The sequence below is a fragment of the Thamnophis sirtalis genome, unplaced genomic scaffold (assembly GCF_051295495.1).
Source record: "Thamnophis sirtalis isolate CommonGarterSnake01/CBP01778 unplaced genomic scaffold, rThaSir2_p1.2 scaffold_1, whole genome shotgun sequence".
In the NCBI taxonomy this organism is placed as follows: Eukaryota; Metazoa; Chordata; class Lepidosauria; order Squamata; family Natricidae; genus Thamnophis; species Thamnophis sirtalis.
The window spans coordinates 39,351,902-39,373,023 of record NW_028261381.1 but is presented as its reverse complement, the minus strand read 5'-3'; the positions used below and the strand labels follow the sequence as shown (position 1 = coordinate 39,373,023).

At 37.0% G+C, this 21,122-nt stretch overlaps 1 protein-coding gene and 1 pseudogene across 1 annotated transcript in view; one reads left to right on the top strand and one right to left on the bottom strand.

The window, feature by feature from the left end:
• ARHGAP15 (Rho GTPase activating protein 15) overlaps positions 1-21,122 on the top strand; it is a 464,603-nt gene that overhangs the window by 360,280 nt on the left and 83,201 nt on the right. The gene's annotated exons all lie outside the window — the stretch shown is intronic.
• On the bottom strand, positions 13,787-13,952 carry LOC148049380 (U2 spliceosomal RNA; annotated as a pseudogene).

Below are 21,122 nucleotides of genomic sequence, written 5' to 3'. Positions count from 1 at the left end.
GAGCCACTAAATGAAATGTATTATTGAGAATACAGGCACCACTTTGTTGTCATCCTCATGAGAAGGCAACACTATAACCTGTTTGGATACAGCTGCAGACCACCTGTAGGGAAAGTCAAATTAGGGAGAGACCCTACTGTTCTCTGCATTAATGCTTTTTGTATTGTTGTTTGACTTTTCTTCCCCTTCTCCGTATCGTTCTCAAATAAGGACACGGGGAGCATATTTTAAGACCTTCTGTCCCTTTAAGGCATCTTCTGATTGAAAGAACTCCTGAATTTGAAAGGCTATAACAACTCCCCAGATGCAAAGAGAAAGAGAGAGGAGGAGGAGGGGGAAAGACCTGTTAGTGAATTTTCATTTTTGTTTTCTTTTGGACATCTCTTCTTTGGATAAACTCTTAGAAGGCACGCATAGCTCTTGAAAGGCAATTGAAAAGGTTTATATAGAGGGTCAGGGAAAACGCTTCCTTTTAAGAATAACAGCAACTCTTATTATAACTGTTTTATCAGTCTCATATAGAAAACCTCCAGGGGTGGAACAGTGAGTTGTGCAGTGCCACATAACTTGCATATAAAAGACAAGTAGGAATGTAACCAGTATTCTTATATATTGACATGATAGATGGTTATTCATGCTTGGGGAGACGGGCATTTGAAAGCACGGTTTTTTCACAGCACTTTTAATAAGCAATGCATTTGATAAGCATGATTTCATTCCCATTTGCAATGGACATTTATTGTATCAATTTTGCAGTTTTGGGAAGTTTTTAAAATGTGTCCTGCCCAAGGCCACTTAGTGAAAACACAGTAGAATTTAAACTGGGGTCATGCTTCCATATATATTGTATACCACTAGAATTGGAGAAGCTGATCTCTATTGCTGGAGTATTCCCAGGATAGCATAATCTGGGGAGTATAGTATGCAGCTCTCAAAAAAATGTGCCAAATAATCTTAAGTAAACTTAACCTGTGCTAATGATATGTTCCATTAATGTTAATTCAACCCAGTGAAAATATGCTCTGATTAAATTAAGGGCCTTTTAATATCAATGGTCTTCGGTATCCCAGTGCAGCTAGAATATGGTACCTATGGACTTTTGAACTATCTTATCAAACTTTCCCATTACCTTACATTTCTTTAAAGATAAGCCACTTAGGGGAAGATGAGAAAGGATAACCATGAAACTCAGAACATCATTGGTTTAGGAATGAAAGAGAGATTGGTGGAAATTCTAATGAAAAATTCACGGTATATATTAAATACAATAATTTATATTGTGTGAGATAAATTTACCCCCAAAAAATCCAGTTCGATTTAAGTACTAATTATTGCTAAAGTAAAAGATAGTATGACTCTGCCCTTCAGAATTGCTCTTGAATTGACTAATTAAATGGATTGGTTAAATACACCTTTACTAGCTGGAAAAGTTTCAAAGTTCAGTTGCATGAAATATATGTAGATGAAAAATCTATATTGTTCCCCATATTTACACTCGATCACAGTTTTTACAAAACATATTTTCTAAGATACCTGCAGTGGCATCAGTCATCAATCCCAGTGATGGGATTCAAAATTTTTTATTACCGGTTATCTGGGTGTGGCTTAGTGGGCATGGCTTGGTGAGCATGGCAGGGGAAGGATACTGTAAAATCCCCATTTCCTCGCGATCAAGTGGGATTTGTGAGGCAGAGAATAGATGGGGGCAGGGGCAGTCAGAGGTGGTATTTACTGGTTCTCTGAACTACTCAAAATTTCCGCTACCGGTTTTCCAGAACTGGTCAGAACCTGCTGAACACCATCTCTGTTCCATCCGTTACTGTTTTTTTTAAACAGTCATTCTGCTTTTATTGTTGATATTTGCTTTGCTATTTATAAAGACTATGTCATAAAATGTTACTGGTGGTGGTGAAGAGGAGGAGTAAAATCATCGAATTGATCAATTTGATTTGATAATTTTTTTGTTAATGAAGAAAAATGACAAACAAATCAAGCTATAATCTCATCTTGCTGTTTTTATATGCCTTTGAAGAATTTCCTGACCTAACTTTGAGGTGAAAATAACAGCAAGAGAGCATTTCAAGGGTCAAGGCTTGCATTGTTCCTTTGATGGAATCCTCACTGAATTAACAAAGGGATTTTTAGTGTAGTGACAGGCAGGATCCAGAAAATGCATACTTTGCTCAAATGCATAGTGCAACAAGACATAGTGAAATTTTCACTTTGGGATAGTTGGCAGTAGGTTAAATAGATGAAGGAAAGGATTCAAGGGCATGTGCTCGTCAAATGCTATGTTATACAGTTCTAACCATAGAAATTAAGAAACAACCCCATTGATTTTAATGTGATATGCTTCTTAGATTGCATCATAGCCACCATGATTTTGCAAGTGATCCAGTTCAACTCTATTAAAAGTGCTTTACCTACATGGAGCCATGCAGAGGCTTTCAGATCTAATGTTCTGTCAATAATCTTTTAAGCCATTCTGATAAACAGGCTCAGATTGTTCTTTGTAAAATTAATGAGTTATTTTCTGTCTGTCAAGATACAATTAACTTACAATATGCTTTAAAGCACTTAATGAATTATACAATAATGATGAATTAACGCAAATCAATGAAACACAATTCAGATAGACAGAATCATATATCGTTCGTGTGTTATACAAGTCCGTCAAGATACAAACCTCTTGTGGGAAGGAGAATTTAGCTCTAAACTCTAAACCCACTAAATCAGACAGCATGCTCTTTTAATAAATCCAGTATAAAAATGTGCATAATTCCAAAGAGATCACATTTCACATAATTAAAAGCAAGTGTTATATAAAGTCTATATAGCCTTATACTACGAATATCAAAAAGACTGCAAAGCATTAGCATGAGCCATTTCGTGCTGATTTCTCTTTTTCAGGCTGATGATTACAGGTCTATTTGACTTCTGCACATTGCCCATTCTTGTCTTAATGCTTGATAGAAAGCAAGCATTGCAGCAAAGCACGAGAGAGGAAGAGAACATTTTTTGGTGGGGGGAAAAAAACCCATGTGGCCAAACAGCCCTTAGAAGTCCCAATTCAGCTAGCGTGTTCTATGATCCAGTCTTGGAATGTGGTCTTGCCGTCGCAAAGACTATCTGCCATAGCTTCCCAGATTCTATTATGCCTGGAGGATACCACGAAAACAAGGGCAGCCTTGTTAACAAGTAGAAAAGTCTCAAAAACCCCAAACAGGATCCTGATATAAATTATCATTTAGATGCACAGAGCCATGTTCATAGCCACACTAATGTAATTCATTTACATCCAGCCATTACTTATCTTCACCAGCGCTACGAAGTTCAGGAATGCAGCTGCCTTATGCCTTGTGACTCCTGAGGTTAGGGAAGAATGACATCACTGAATTTAAGCACATTACCATGCTGACATTGTGGCACCTTGTTTTCTTGCTGCCAGATAGTGCTGGGATTGTTTTCTACCCCCTGTCCTTCTTAAGAATACCTTTTTCTATCCTTTCATGCAGCTGCTGTGAGAAGGGTTGCAAATGTCACTTCAACTAATGATGAATGATGCTTGACCCTGAGACCGGTTATCCTGAATTTAATGCAACACTAGATTAATATGAAAGATCTTGCCTAGAAAGGCTTCAGCTATTATGAACACCACGGAAATGATAACACATTAAGCAGTAGGAACTAATCCTCCCACTTTTCCGTGCTTTTCACATTCAGATGATATTATTTTCTCAAAATTTTAGTCCGTTTTAAGGACTAAAACATTCTTGCCAAGCAAATTGTTATTTAGCACTAATGGATTACTGGAATTGCCACTTTCCTGCAAACCTTCTTTTGTATACATATAATTAATAGCATAAATCAATACATGGAGGGAAGGTAACAACTAGAAGGGGGCTGCAGAAATTTTCAACCAAAGAACTTCTAGTATTTTTATTTTGAAAACAATGTTCAGAGTCATACGTTTTAATCTTATCATGTTAGTGTAGTCATAGATCATACTTTTTTAAAAAAAATGGATGAAGTGCTTCATAGACAGCTAATACATAAATAACCCGGCTGGTGATTTCACAACCATCAGAATCAACACCTGTTTTGATTAGCATTCAGATTTGTTCTTTTATAAAGAATGATAATCCTGTTGCAGTTACATTACAGTTTTAAAGCTTTGAATTTCCATCTGTACCCTATATTATGATGTTCCAGGATTGTTATGAGTTAATTATGTTAACTTTGGAAACATTGCTTGCATTTAGAATGAAAAACTTCAGCTTGAATAGACAGAAAAGCAGATGCTATCTTTCTTTCAACTGCTTTGTTGTCTGCTTGCCTCAAAACTTAGAATTCTGTATCCCAAAGAAAACATAAATCCCCAGTTCGGATTTAATATTACCAAATGCAATTACACATTCAGTCTCTTCAAATGCTGATCAATCAGTATTGAGATCTATACATGTCCCTGTTAAAATCCATCAGTAGGTGGGAGAATTGCCCACTAAACTTGAGAAAGGCAGCTTCTTTGTCTTATAATATAAAAATCAGACATGCATAATCTATTGAAAAGCTAATGCTTCCTTGTGCCAGTTTTTATATATTTCTTACATTTTTCATATTGGAAATAATATTACAATTTCAATTCTATTGGTTTATAAATGATCATAGTATCAATCTACATTTGGCTTTAAATTTTCATGTCTGTATGTGTGGATAGATAGACAGGGAGATAGATAGATAGATAGATAGATAGATAGATAGATAGATAGATAGATAGATAGATAGATAGATAGATAGATAGATAGATAGATAGATAGATAGATGATTGATAGATAGATAGATAGATAGATAGATAGATAGATAGATAGATAGATAGATAGATAGGATCAGAATATGTCCATTTCCTTTTCATATAAGAAATAAGAAAAATAATATTGCATCAGAGATAAATTTGATGAGTCCAAACTTGTGATAAGTTACAACTTTGGGAAATATGCATAACATCACTGTATTAAAAAATCCATGCAAAATATGTACGAAAAGAAAAAAAAATACAAAAATAAGGGAAATTCCTTGCAAGCCTCTGAATGTTTTTGAAATAAATGTGTACAAAACTTTTAGTGCAAAAGGTTTATTTTTTAATCCATAACCTCAAATTAATGTCAAATCTGCCTTAATAAATGTATGAATGAGAAATATGAGTGGAACCAAAATTGACGGATTCACCATCCTGTGTAAGTTATGAAATAAAGTATGCTACAGATGCTCTCTTGCTACAATAATAATAAATGAGCATGGGTTTGCACCATTTTTATTGAGGAAAAAACCAAAAATGGTATTTTGATTTTAGTCTTATAAATACCTCAGTGAAATAGTGAAAATAGGCAACAGGCAACATTAGTCTTCTGAAAATAATGTCATATACTATGCAAATACTAAGTATTCATTTTGAAAGGTAATGACTGAATTTTTTTTAAAAAAAACTGGTCAGTAGAAGTACCACTGATTTATGAAGATTAATGGACAAGAGATCAGTAGGAATCAACAGTGAACAGTAATGCCTGAATGAATTTCTTCAGATTTTTTTAAAAAATCAGCTACTATCCCCATATTTAAAGGAAGAATCTTAGCAATTTCTTACTTGGTCCTGAATTAGGGGGCAGTAATTAATTAAAAATAATATATTTTGGTCCAATATCTGGTCCATTTCAGCACTGGCAATATTGACTGTCCTCAGTTTTATATTCAGTTTGTGAAATTAGAGCTATTTTATGTTTTTAACTACTGTTTACCTCTAAAATCATGCTGTTGAAAATGAGTGGCTTATAAAGTGAAACAATTGAATGGTTTGAGAGGATAAGATGCCCTACAGGCATATGGTCGGTTTTCCTTTATTTTACAACAATCCCTGATCAAAAATGTGTGTGTGTGTGTGTGTGTGTGTGTGTGCACGCGCTAATATGCATGTATGTGTGTATTTAGAGTTTTAGAGTTAATTCAGAAATTTGCAAAACTATTTTATGTGATAGTGGCTAATTATTATTCTAATACCTTAATTTATTGAGCAGGAGTAGATTAATTAATTAATTGTTATGTGATACTTCTCTTATGAATTATAACTGAAGTATAGTACACCTTCTGACCTTCTGTTATCAGTTTCTAGTTAAAATGAAATCTTTAAGAGGTTGTATATGTCCAACTAGTTGGTTAAAAGCCACATTGGTAGACCTTCAGGGAAATTAGCAATGCAAAACCTTCCCATAGCACCTTTATGGAATAATTGAGAAGCACCAGTACACAAAGGCAACCACAATTTGTCATAATGCCTTTAATGTTCAAACATAAATTGTTGCACAAAGTACATGAGGCACAGAGTTTGTGTGGTGACATACACTGAGCTCTTGCCTCCCTCTCTAATATGGACGCCCATGTTGGTGATGGCTCATCTTCACAGACTTTATGGTAGCAATTTTCATAACAGTGTATCAGGAAATGCCCTTAAAAGATACAGAAAGAGCTTTTTCACATATCACTGGAGAAAATTTTGGTGGAATTTCTGTGTTTGAATTCTTCAAATGTACTTGGTTTGATGAATCCAACCAAGAAAAGCTGCAAAAACTTTGTTCAGTCTCAAAAACCATTTTTGATACAATGATTACTTCCTTAAAAAAATACACCTGATAGGGTTTTGTTTGATATAGTAAGTCATTAGAAATGGCAATATGGGAACTAGCAGTTCAACCATAAAAGCCTAATAGTAAAAGATTATGATTAATCCTCAAGGTTTTATACCTGAATATTTCCCCCCTAATTATCATAGTGGCTCTTGTACAATGAAATTTATTGAACAAAAATGTTCCATAATATTAAGAACAGAGGTAGCTACATTCCTTTCATAACACTAAGAAATGAAATAGTTTTATACATAATCTTTCTGTGTGCATCATTTACATCAGGGCTGTCAAACTTCTGGCCCATAGGCCGGATGTGTCATGTGCTGGACACACCTCCACCCGGTTTAGCGAAGGGGGAGAAAGTACTGATCATCACATGACACCGCTATGATGATGTTAGTTTGACACCCCTGATTTAGATGGACAACATTGAGTATTTTTCTTAGCTTTCTGAATTTTTGAGAAGTCATACCTAAGATGTGCATGCTTTCACCCTAACTTAAAGGTCTCTCATGCAGGAGAGTTGCATGGCAAGGCTATTTGAAGGTATAGATGCCAGTTACAAATGCAAATTAATCCCACTTTTCCAAATAGTGAAAAGAGACCTTGGATTTGGGGAAGAATTTAGGATGCTTTTCTGAAGCTGTGAGATATGCAGCTAGAAAAGACCCCACAAAAAGGTATGGATTGTATTTCTGTCTGGCTGCCGTGGGGCTTCAAAAGATTATTGTGGCCCATTTAATTAATTTCCTCTCTAACTTCTGAGTCTCGTAGCTTCACACACATCTCTGTACAATCTCATAGCGTTCTTCAGATTCTGCTACAGATAGACAGAAATTCACTGGAAGTGCTTTCCCAAATGCGAGCAGACAAATTGCAGATTTCCACCCCCTAATCTCTTCTCATTTGCACCTTTCAGAATGTGGACTGTGTGCTCCAAATTGCTTATCTTCAAATACTATAAAATACTCATTATGTAATTAATGTTTAGATTTCTATCTCCATCTTTCTCCAGGAGCTTAAAACAGCTTACATGGGGATTTCTTTCATTTTATCCCTTTAACAACAAATGTGTAAAATAGGTTGAGTGACTCAGAATGTTTCCTTGTATAAATTAAAAGGTAGTCTTCTCTGTTTGGGATCATCACCCTAACCACTATATCTTACTGGTTTGCTATTCCTCTTCCTCAGCAATCAATTAATGTTGCTTCAGATTCCCATGTTTTTTTTCTTTTTTAAGAGTGAGTTGTAGACTTTCAAGAAGGAAAATATAGGCAGGCATTGTTCTGCCCATTTTGTAACAAAAACCTATCATTGTGTTTCATTGTTTTCAACCAATGAATGAACAATGGCAGCAGCGGCTGGCATGCATACTGTCTGAAGGGAGACTTTTTTTTCAAATAATAATAATCTTCCTTATTTTTATTTTTATTTTAAATCCAGAAATATAGAGCTTTGATATAACTGTGGAAATTTGAATTCATTCAAAGTTGGCATTGTTCAAGATGGAATTCTGCTCTTTCAACTAGCACTTCACAATTACCAGTGGAATGCATATCCTCTTCACAGAAAAGACCAAGCCAAAAACAGAGTTGTGTAGTTCTGCCTTTTTAAATCTCTTACTCTAACTGCTCTTTTTACAGAACAGCTGGTATCCTTTTCTTTTATATTTCTTCTATTTTGAAAACATCTGAAGGAGTTCCTTGTGTTGTTCTCTGCATTCTCTGCTAAAATCACTTTTTTTTTTTTAAAAAAAAGGGATTTCTCTCCATTCCTGGATACACTTTTTCTTACTGACTTGTTTGGCTTCCTATATGCACCTTTTCTATTGTCAGATTTTCACTATTTTGTGTGTGTGTCTGTGTGTGTGTGTGTGTCTGTGTGTCTGTGTGTCTGTGTGTCTGTGTGTCTGTGTGTCTGTGTGTCTGTGTGTCTGTGTAATTAAACTGTTTTACAGTAGTTACACAGATGTTTGTCTATGCTCAGTTTTAGTTTCCTTCCAACATTACATTGTCACTTTTGTAGAAGATTCCCTCTACTGTAACTTTTTCTACTGAATGTTCCCTGTCAGCTAAGGGTATCTAATTCCCTTATGCCTTCTTACTTCTGAAGGACAGCAAAACAGTCAAGAATTTTCTGGTCTTGTTCAATAGACTTTGTTTCTAGGAGATGTCAGCAAAGTTAAAATCTATCATGTTCTTGGAGGGTGGGGGTGGGTGGATAATCCATATCTTAGTTTGCTGGTCGATAGGGGATATGAATAATGGTGTTGTTTTAATTCCCCTCCCCTCACTTATTTTAATCCAAATACTCTTGATAATCAAACCTATTCCTTTATTTTTTGAATTCTTGAGCAGGTATGATCGGCTTTTTTAATATTGAAGTGCCACTTCTTGTTTCCTATATTCTGGCATTAATGTTTTAAAAACCTGGGATTTTACACTAAGTCATAACAGATCTCTTGGTGTTTTTTTTTTTTAAATCTCCCTGTAGATACCTGTGCTGTCACCAGAACTCTTTTCTTCTTGGCTGTATCACAAGCATTATTTATCTGTGTTCTGACTTTTCTCCTTTCTTCCTAGCACTCAGTCAGTTTCGCTAAGCAGAGGAAATTAAAATTCTAACTTTCAGTTTTGGGTTAAAGTCAATTTGAATAAGATGTATACCTGGAAGAAAGTCATGGTGAATTCTGTGGGGCTTCCTTTCAGTAAACATGCAAAGGTTACCTAAACACCCCTTCCTCCAAAGTATGCAAGATTGGAAGCACATTTCACCTGGAATTAAAATTTAAAAAAATATCTTTGATTTATTTGGTCTTTGATTTTTTATTAATCTTTGATTCAGAGTAAATGAATCGTGTGTGTGTGTGTGTGTGTGTGTGTGTGTATGTATGTATGTATGTATGTATGTATGTATGTATGTATGTATATATATATATATATATCCCTCCCCTCCCCCCTCCTTCCTCCTCTTTCTCCCTCCCCTCCCTTCCTCTCCCTCCCCCCCTCTCCCTGAAATACTTCTGTATCTAGTCAGCCAATATGCAGATAACCAGGGAAGGAAAGATATAAAGAAGCTCTTTAGGTTAGGTTTAGTTTATTGGATTTATATGCTGCCCTTCTCCCAAGGACTAGGGCGGCGTACAACATAAAAGAAAACACATATTACAAAAATTAAAAGGGTCATTAAATAAAGTATCCAAAAAAACCTAATTGATATTTACAATAAACTTTTAAAAATTAAATTAAAATTAACAACCAAATTAATCCTGTATTTTGTTCTATTTAGGCCAGGCCGGCTTGCTGGAAAAGCCAACTTTTTAGGGTGCATCGGAAGGACCAGAGGTCGAGGATTATGCAAAGCTCCGGGGGCAGCTCATTCCAGAGGGAAGGTGCTCCCACAGAGAACGCTCTCCCCCTGGGGGTCGCTAGCCGACATGGTCTGGCCGACGGCACCCTGAGAAGACCAACTCTGTGGGATCGCACTGGACTGTGGGAGGCTACTGGTGGCAGTAGGTGGTCTCGCAGGTACCCTGAGCCTAAGCCATGGAGTGCTTTAAAGGTCATAATTAGTACCTTGAATCGCACCTGGAAGACAACCGGCAACCAGTGCAGGCTGCCTAAAAGGGGTGTAACATGGGAGCACCTAGGTACCCCCATGATAATCCGCACGGCCACATTCTGGACTAGCTGAAGCCTCCGGGTGCTCTTCAATGGCAGCCCCATGTAGAGAGTGTTGTAGTAGTCCAGGCGAGAAAGCACGAGGGCATGAGTGATTGTGCACAGAGCATCCCAATCCAGAAAGGGGCACAACTGACGTATCAGGCAAACCTGGTAAAAGGCCCTCCTGGTCATGGCCGTCAGGTGTTCTTCTAAACTAAGCCACATATCCAGGAGGACTCCCAGATTGCGAGCCCTCTCTGAGGGAGGTAAAGTTTCTCCCCCTATCATCAAAGATGGAACAAGATGCACAAATCGGGATGCCGGAAACCACAGCCACTCAGTCTTGGAGGGATTGCACTTGAGCCTGTTCCTCCCCATCCTCTTAACCCTCCCCTCCATTTAATGATCATCTTTCCATCCTCTTACCCATACCTAACCCGCCCCCATATAATGGTCATCTTTCCAGCCTAAATCTGGTAGCTGAAACTATTGATAGAAACTATTTTTACTTTATTTTAATTTCCATACCTATCTTTCTCCTTCCAAGAAGTGTTTTCAGTTTTGGGTCCAATATTCTAGGGAAAATGTTTTTAAGAGAATTACAAGGACAACTATCCTAGTCAGTAGTTCACCCGCATTAAATGAGCAGTTTTTGTTGTTGTAGCTTTAAATGCCATTATACTTTTATTGTTAGTAAAGAAAAAGCCCCTTTACTAAAGTGCCGTTGATCAAAATCAAAGCTAAACTTAAAAGTTTGTTTTCTCTAAAAATATTAGTTGTTAACTGAGAGAAATACTTTCAGTTTTTAAATTGCTACATCTTGGCCAAATCTCAACTATTCTGTCCCTGATATGGCCTCTTGGTAGTAGATACCCTCAACTGCATGGTTTCCTAAATTCATGAACATAAAATATCTTCAATTTTTATGGGCAATAGCATTTTCAGAAATAAATGGCTGAAATACTAAAAAATCCTTCAATCTTGTAATTTAGACGTGCTGCTATGTATCTGTAATGACCAACAGTTGACTCATAATGCTAAATATAAATCATTATATCTCTCTTTGATTGACATGTTGGATCTTGGTGTGCCTCTTTTAGCATCAATTGTTTAAACTGGACTGCCAAAGATTTCTACATATTCTGCTTCATTTCAGAACAAGGAATTTGGAAAACATAGCTTTAGTTTTGAACAACTGGCGTAAACTATGTAGTATTGTCCACTATGTGAGACTGTTATCTAGACTTGTTTTCCTATGTTCTCATGTCTTCAGTGATTACCTTAAGGTGCTAGATCTATCCCCATGACAGTACCTCAGATCCTCATAATCTTAAACCAACAATTAGAGTCTTCAGAAGACCAAGCAAGATCAACAAGCGTGGGCAAACACAACATCATCAGCAGTATAACCATGTTGAGGACATTGTCAAGGGAAGATCCTTAACACCATTCTCTTCTATCCTCTCCTACCATGTCCCTCTACCAAATTGACATAGCACTTAAGGGACCTATTTCAGCAGTTGTTTCAGATTTGTAAAGAAGAAGGGTCCCAGAAGTTGAAATGCAGCACGAGTCAACCAAAAACAGTTAAAGTAAGGCAGAGAGTGATATTTAGTGAGCCAAACTAAACTAAAGGACAGCAAAGCTAAGAAATTAAGCTTTAGTGGCAGGCTGAAGTTCAGATCCCTTGGTTGTGATGAGGTATGGGCCTGTCTCCAATGGTGACAGTCTGGGATTTTATGATAATCCAATTAACTCTCTTTTTTGTGACACTGGTAAAGCAGTAGCTGATATTGCAATATCATTGAAGTCTTATCTCAAGATAGACAATCCAGGTGAAGCAATTATTCTGAAAGCCCAGATCAAGTATATTTTCATTCAGTAATCATCCAGTCACCTACTTCAGGCAAAGATATTTCTGTCCTTTGATATTTACATTCAACATTTGGGTATCCAAAAGCTATTGAACTCCATGGGGTTTACCGCTAAGTAGGCCTGGATAGGATGCCAGCATCGTTTGCCTGTTTGTTATATGCTAATGCAGCTTTCTTCAATTTGAAGCATAGTTCTAAACATCTGGAGAGCACCAGATGGGGAGCAGATTGTGGCTGGAAAAGGCTAGTTAATGTTTGTTAGAATATTTTAAGAAATATATTTAAGTTTGCAAAATATTATAAAAGAAACCCACCTTGTATTTAATGACAGATTTAGGGAAGATACATTTATGATAATTAAGCAGACATAAACTAAAGTCTGTACTCTGAGAATGAAGTACTGTATATAAAAAGCCCATGCATACTCATTCAGTGACATGCTGGGTGTTGAAAAAAATGGGCACAACCAGGACCACTCTCAGGTATAATTTAGATCATGTTATTAAATGCAATTAACATGGATCAATATAACTACTCTCTGGATATTTTTGCTAATGTTTTCCATCAGATTAAAAAATAGAATTTAGCAGCAATTCTGAGAGACAACAATGGCTAAATGTGCAAAATATTTATACAGCACAAGTCACAAGATATATTTCATGATCTGTATCAAGTTATACCTTCTCCAGTATATACACTATTAGTTTCTCTGCCTGGTTTTTGGGTGGGCATGGCCATGACCTAGTTGTCCTCCTGCACCATGGTGGGAGGGGGCGATTTTGCCCTTCCCAGGCTCCGGAGGCTTTCCTCGAGTACTCTGGGAGCGTGAAAACGGTCTCCCCAGGCTCTGGAGGCCAGAAACAGGCCCATTTCTGACCTTCCCAAAATTCTGGTAGGTCCATTTTTTGCCCTCCCCAAGCCTCTGTCTGTGCCCTGCACTTACCTGCATCCAAAATGGACTGCATGGGGACTCCTGGGAGAGAAGGGGTGGGCGGGTTCAGCCCGGAGTAGGATTTGGAGGTTCTCCGAACTGCACAAAACCTTACCTAGAGGTTTTCATGAACCCCTGTGAACTCCCAGCAGCCCTCCCCTGGTTTCAGCCCTTCAAGGTAGATTGGTCTAGGAAAATGTTACGCATACTACGGTAATGCTATATTTATGAAAGGTTATAGTAACAGAATCTGGCAAGTATGAGTGTGCTTCTATTAATGAGAACTAGAGAGGATCTTGTCTGAGACATTTTACTAAAGTTACGGTTCTGAACTGGACTCCAATTTCTTTTATCTGATTGTTGTCTTGAATTGTTGTCCTTCCTCTTCCTCCTCTTCCTCAAGCTTATTCCTTTTGTCAGGTGCCTTACACAGTTTATTTTCTGTTCACAATAGAAAAATATTGCATCTTCCCACGAGGTATTCCATAAATGGATGTAACATTAGACTGAAATGCAGTTGTGCAGTGTAATCCAATGAACATAGATTTAACAAGAATCAATTTTGTGTAATCCAAAACTAAATTAAAGTTAAATATTGTTAAATATCCAGTTGGATAGTATTGCTTATAGGCTCCCTTATTAACTGTGCACATACTTAGATCCTGTGAAATTGGTGATCCACATGCTAAGTATTTTAAATCATCTTGCAAATACATCTAATAAAATAATAAGGAAAACAATAATGAAAAGGAAAAATAATCTGTTTGGGGTTTTACTACTCTTGATCTTAGCCAAAAGGCCGAGAAGCTGGTCTTTGACCGTAATAAAGATTTTACTTACTTACTGTTTGGGGTTTTAAGTTTTACCTTGGTTTTTAGACATAAATCAAATATAATTATTCAATAAATAAAATGAGAAGGCAAGAGATATATGTGAAAGATAGATAGATAGATAGATAGATAGATAGATAGATAGATAGATAGATAGATAGATAGATGATAGATAGATAGATAGATAGATAGATAGATAGATAGATAGATGATAGATAGATAGATAGATAGATAGATAGATAGATAGATAGATAGATGATAGATAGATAGATAGATAGATAGATAGATAGATAGATAGATAGATAGATAGATAGATAGATAGATAGATAGATAGAATCACCCTAACTAAATTCAAGGGGGACGGACGGATGACCAAAATGTAGTTTGGAAAAAAACAGCTTTATGATACAACAAGGAAATCACTGCAGAGTGGAAAAATATCTAGTTCCATTCTCTACTAGAATTCACTAATATTTTGGGTTGTTTGCATCAACCATTGAAGCCACTGTCCATTCATTTTAATATTCATAATTTCAATGTTATGTAGCAAGCTGTCTGGTAGCATATTTTTTCCTAATGACTGCAAGAAATTATATACAGGGCTCATTATCAAGTTTTATTCTGGTTATCTCCGCTGTTCATTTTATCCCTGTAATCCCCTTGTACAATTGGTTTATTTTATTTTAGTTTATTGTCTTACACCTATTTTTGTCCATCAAAGTGGTTAAGTTACAAAGCAACATTTTAATAGGAAAATGTAAAAAAAAATCTTGCCATTGAGTTTAAATCTTACAAATGTGAATAGATTACTTATTTTTTGTTCTTTCTCTTTTTTGCTGTTGAATCTCAATTACAATAATTTGTTTTATCCCTGGAGGAACTTTTTGCCTGGAGTAATTCCTGACCCCTGGATCTCATGCAGACACTGACTGGGATTTTGGATAAGTCTGTTAAATATTATGAAACCTGCTGTGGAATGAAAGGACTATTGACAACAGGGAAACAGAGGCTGTGTTAAAAACCCTGAAAAGAATATAACTGTATGTATGTCAGGATACTAAGATTGCACTACTTTCATGCAAAGCCTATTTTAAAATTGACAAGAAGCATGGAGATATTTTTAAGTCATAGGCATCAGAATAGATAAAGAGACTCTGTTCTATCCCAACTCCTCAATTCCTTTCTTTCAAACTTTCCTTCAAATATTTAAACAAAAAAAAAGAGTTTGGGACCCAAATCTTTCAGTTGTCTCAGGTCTGACATTTTCATTTTTATCTGCATTACCTTAACTGATTTTGATAATATTTATCCATCAATAAGAAATATATAAAATACTCAACCAGTATTGCTGACCTTTGTATGCCATCTATAAAAAATACTATCCTTCAGAGAGGGGCTTTGAGGGTTATTTTTAGCACATAACATCATGTGAATTATTAAACTTGTATGCCACACAATTCTCAACTACTGCTTCCCTCTTCATGTCCTGTAGGTTTTTTTTTCTTTCAAATGATATAGCTTCTTTTAGTGATTAGAAGCAATGCATTCAACAAGTGGGAAACAATTCTGGAATTATAATTTCATAACATGGGGTGGTACCAGATTAGCACATACACATGCTTTAGCCATTTGTAGCAGTTCTAAGTGTGGTGGCTTGTTTCTTGTACATCAAATGAGCAGCATAAATACAAGTAATAAACCTGCTCATCCTACAAACCTGTTGGGATCATTTATTGATTTCTTGGTATTTGTAAAACACTCCAGATCATTCAGTCAAAACTCTGAGCAATGAACAATGACTCAAGAATAACGCCAACTATATTACCTGTGGACCTTGTAATCAATTGTCCTGGATATATTATGTAACAACATTGCTAACATTGATGTTGACTTTCTTGGGTCTCTAAGGAACTGTGGCTACCACTATGCTCCTTATATTGAAAACTGGATTTCCCCCCCCCCCAGATTGCTGATAGTTCAGAATTTCTGGACAACTTTTCCTCTTGAATGGAATTATACTTTCTCTTTCTTTCTTTTTCTCTTTTATACATAAAATAACCAATAGGAGATCCTATATATTCAGTGTTCTTGGTCCAAGTATGTTGAGAGGATTCCTCAGCTAGGTTGAGCAATGCATAGGCATGACAGCTCCTAACTCCCTCCAGCAGACAATCAACTAGTAGTTTATGAAATTTGGTTTAACTCCAGATATTGTATTTGTTCTTGCTCGGGCAGTTTCCCAGTCACATTTTCATGCAGCTCTGACCTAATATGAAAATACTGCAATCTGCGAACCAGCAGAGTAAACTGAATGTGCCCAACTGGTTTATGCTCAATTTTTGTGGTCACATCAGTGCAAGCTACTGTATCTAACATTGCAGCTGTTTATAAAAATCAGTGTATCAAAATCACTGAAGATGAGAACTATTTATAGACGTGCTACATTCTTCAAATGGTGTGCAAAGAAGGTGAAGAGTGGATAACCCCATGATAGTTTGATAATAATTACCTGTGTCATTTATTCATACTTCCATATTTCCATATATCTGTCTGCATTTAGATAATGGTGCGGTGACAATGTCTCAAGTCTAATTTGGATTGTCAGTTAAGCATGTTTGAAGAAATCTTTTGAACGTGTGTGTGTGTGTGTCTGTGTGTGTGTTCTGAATTGCTTGTGGTTTCGCTGGATAGAGTAAACTTGCTTATGCAGAGACAATGGCAGAGTTAATCTCCGATCGGGGTGATTCAATGCTATCAGTGGAATCCCTCCAAGACTAAGCACACCTCAATGTAATCTTATTTCCCTCTAACTCCAATTAAGATTTAAATTAGCAATACTGGGTTTTTCCAGCTTGCCCTCAGGTCCATGAACTGAAGTTTCAGAGAACTGCAATAAACAAAAGCTCTCCAACAGGCACTGAGCATGTGCTTTTTAGTTACAGTTATTCACTAATGTAGCCGGAAGCACCATGGAAATGGGTATTCTAGTAATGCGTGAATGCCTACATAGGCAACGTTCTTGCTCTTGGATCTGCATTAACATCTATTTACGTCAAAATGTTGTTAAGTAGCTGCATCAATTTTCCATTCAGTAGTCACCCATTTGAAGTGATAGATGCCAACACTCCAGAGAAATTAAATACAGTGTTTGCATTATTGGTAAGAAGCATCCTAGCTCATATTCTGAAACAACCTGAACCTTGTTTCACTTTTATTGGTGACCTGGGGCGATCTGTTCTGATGGTACCATTGCAGTAGGTAGACTAACTATTTGGAAACGGATACTATGACCAAAGGGTGGAAGAGAACGTGGTCCACTGTTAGCTACCATAGATAATCCAGAAGCAGTATTTGTCGAAGTACCAGATGGAAGATAAAATATTTACCTCCATCTCCATAATACTCTTTTGAGTCCAGAAGCAAATTAATTGGATATTGTTACAAATCAGATATCAGACTAGCCTGATATCAGTGTATCCGACGTGCTTGTGATCTGTCACTTGTAGCCATATGGCTGTTTCATTGGAAAGGGAAAAGAGATGAAGTCATTAAAAATTAATCACTCATCAGTACGGCTTTCTTGGTTGTCCTACGAAGGCTCCGCATACTATTCTTATGTGTTTGGAATTGACAAGTTATGTTACATTATCATCTGCTGGTATTAAAAATCCAGTGCGCATACAAGATATTTTCTGTGGGTATATATACTCTTTAATTGCCAAACATCCTTATTTGGAATTCATCCGATTATATGGATTGAAGCTGGCAAAATGTATATTAAGAAACCTGGGAGGGTTGTAAGGAAAAAACAACAACAACCCTCCACTCTAGTTTCTCCTGGAAGATAATTTGGGTGGTCCTAACCCACCAAGACTTAGAGGCAACAGTATGAAACCCATTATTAACAGTTTTTCCAAAATCAAACATCCATGAATCCACAGCAATACACATCCTTCAAAAAGGTATGGTATTGAAACTTGTATGCAAATAGTGGTAACCACATTAAAAAACTGAGCTTACTTTGAAGTAATTTGCATTTGGAAAGCCTGAACAGAGGAATTTGCTTACTGTACATACACATACATATATAGTATATACATACCAAAGCATAAAAACAATGTGATTTGCATTAAAAAAGGGTTCCCAATAATTTACACAAGCATTTATGTAAATTACAGGAAGATGCATAGAAAGCTGCCGTATGTTACAAGATGTTGCAAATGTAAACAGTTACGAAAGTCTCTAGAAATAGATTTTGAAATATCTATTTTTAAAAAAGCCAGATGGGAATATTGCCCTTCTAAAGCAGACAGAAGAATTAACGCATGTCCAGCGGGTTACTGATAAGCAAAATCAGCTAGGCATCACTTTTTGGGGTGTTCTTAGGAATACCTATGTATTTAGTCAAACATAAGAAATTTAATTAAGGTCTCTTCTTCCAAAAAGAACATTTGAAAAATGATCCCTTAGGAATCAGATTAGCTAGGTGAGACAATATATAAGAATATCTCCTGACTCCTTGGAAACAGTCTGTGACCTTTTATCTGTGGTTGCAGTTTCCAGAACCAAAATAGAGAGAAAGCCCTTTCAGAAACCCATACTCTAAATCTAATACAGAGAGGGGGAGAGAGGGTGGGGGAGGGGGAGAGGGAGGGGGGAGGAAGAGAGGGGGGAGGAGCTGGGAGGTCTCTAAAATACTATAACATGAAATGAGGTGGACTTTTCAATTGATGGAAAAAATATTCAGAAAATAAATCACTGTTGTTTAGTGTTGTGGTATCTTGCTTTAGAGACATTTCAGTGGCAACACTTCCTCCTTTTGAAAGGAAAAGGACACCCTTTCTATTAATGCTAGATACATTTATGAACAGACAACTTAAGATCATCTGGATAAGAAAAAGTAGTATTGCTGCAAATCTCCAAGAAAGAAAATGTCCATGCTCAAATCTTGTCATCCCGACTTTGTTTCAGCCTATGTTTATGTATTTTTATGTATCCTTTGCACCTTCCCTTCTGAGTATGGATGGTAGTGGTGAGATATTCTCTCTGTGTGTATGTGTGTTTCAGTGGTGGGTTTCAGCCAGTTCGCACCTATTCAGGAGAACCGGTTGGTAACTTTCTAAGCAGTTCGAAGAACCTGTTGTTGGAAGAAATCTCCTTTTGTTTTTTTCCACTTTACAGGGCTAATACTGTAAGGAAGGCAGGAAGGAAACATTCTGGTGTTGTTTCTAGCCTAATCTTTATTGCCCTGCTTACAGAAACTGTCTCTCCGGTTAACCCTTATTACATTGTAACAGCTAAGGCAAAGCGCCTATCGATGTGAGTGACATTGAGTTGGTCATGCCCACCCAGTCACATGACTACCGAGCCATGCCCGCCCAGCTGGTCATTAGGGCAGAGAACCGGTTGTTAAATTATTTGAATCCCCCCACTGGTGTGTTTGTGTGTGTGTGTGCATGTGCGTGTCTCTCTCTTTTTCTTCTTCTTTACTACAGAGGATATACAATACTCCTTTTTTCAGCTTTGACCAAAATTCATATTCACCATATTCACATTCTCTCTCATTCATACTCAGAAAGTCTAATAAAGCACTTCCTTTGCTCAAGAAGGGACCTTACATATTCCAACAATTTGTCTGTTCATCTTCCACTAATAGTAGGAGACATGAACTGGCCAACTTATGACCTAGAGCACTCTTCAACTCAAACACAAAACAATGATCCAGCATTGCTCCAAGTCAAATGTACAGTGATAGCCCTCTTTCATGGGTCCATGCTGCAAATCCTGTTATTGTTTATTATCATCATCATCCCTAATTGCACAGTGTCCTAGTAGAGACAGAAATGGAGATGGTTTTGTGCTCCTGGAAAATAAGAGGGATGTATCAGCATGCTTGGGGAACTTTATGATTTAGACAAGTACATCATTCTTTTAAAAATATAAAAGATGGCTTTCAAAACTGCCTGATAAAGATTGACTGGGTGTCAGAAACTAAGGACAGTTGTATATCATGTGAGCAAACTAAAAGAAAACAAATGAGGCTTAGTTGAGTTCCTAACAGACTAGAAAGCTGCATGAAGGAGCAGGCTTCTTAAATGAGATGATGATTTATTGAAACATTTTCTTGCAGGTGTTGTTGTAAAGGAAAAAAATTCTGCCTAAATATATTTGCTGGGTTAATACTATATGCAGGTTCACACATTTTGTCATACAGTCTCCATAGCATACATGTGAATTTGCCTGTACATATGCAAGGGATGTGGTGGCTCAGTGGCTAAGATGATGAGCTTGTTGATCAGAAAGGTCCCCTTCATTTTTTTCCTCTGTACCTTTGTGATACGAAGGCACAATCATAAGTTTATAGTTGCAGAAATCAACATTTAAAAATAAATTAAACATTTGCATTTATTTTGGGCGAAAAAGTTACTTTGCTGTGATATTTTCCCAGCAGACAATGATAACAGCAGGGGCGATGGAGTGCAGATGACACAAGGCCAGCTCTATGATGCTATTTCCCTTGACTGCATCAAGATTCAGAATCTCTAGAATAGATCAAATCAGGATCACAGTACCAAATAAGCTTACCTATTTGAGTTGGAGAGACTAGTGGCTCAGTGGCTAGGATGCTGAGCTTGTCGATCAGAAAGGTTTGAATCCCAAGTGCTGCATAACGGAGTGAGCTCCTGTTACTTGTCCCATCTTCTGCCAACCTAGTAGTTCAAAAGCACGTAAAAATGCAAGTAGAAAAATAGGGACCACCTTTGGTGGGAAAGTAACAGCGTTCTGTGCGCCTTCAGCATTTAGTCACGTTAGCCAAATGACCACAGAGATCTCTTCGGACAGCTCTTCAGCTCTTCAGCTTTGAAACAGAGATGAGCACCGGCCCCTAGAGTCGGGAATGACTAACACGTATGTGTGTGGGGAACCTTTACTTTTACCTTTATGCAAGCATACATTATACATCCCCTGCAACTGTTTCAAGATTGGCTGTCCTCTCCTAAGAAGGCCACCCTTGAAGAAGTCCTATTATAGTTTATATTGAGCTTTATTCCAATGTGGCTAATGATCAAAATTTAAGGGCTATCTTAGGTGAGGAAGAAGGGGAGTTTCAATTCCTTTTAATTTGGCAGGCTTCCTTTCCTCAAACTTTT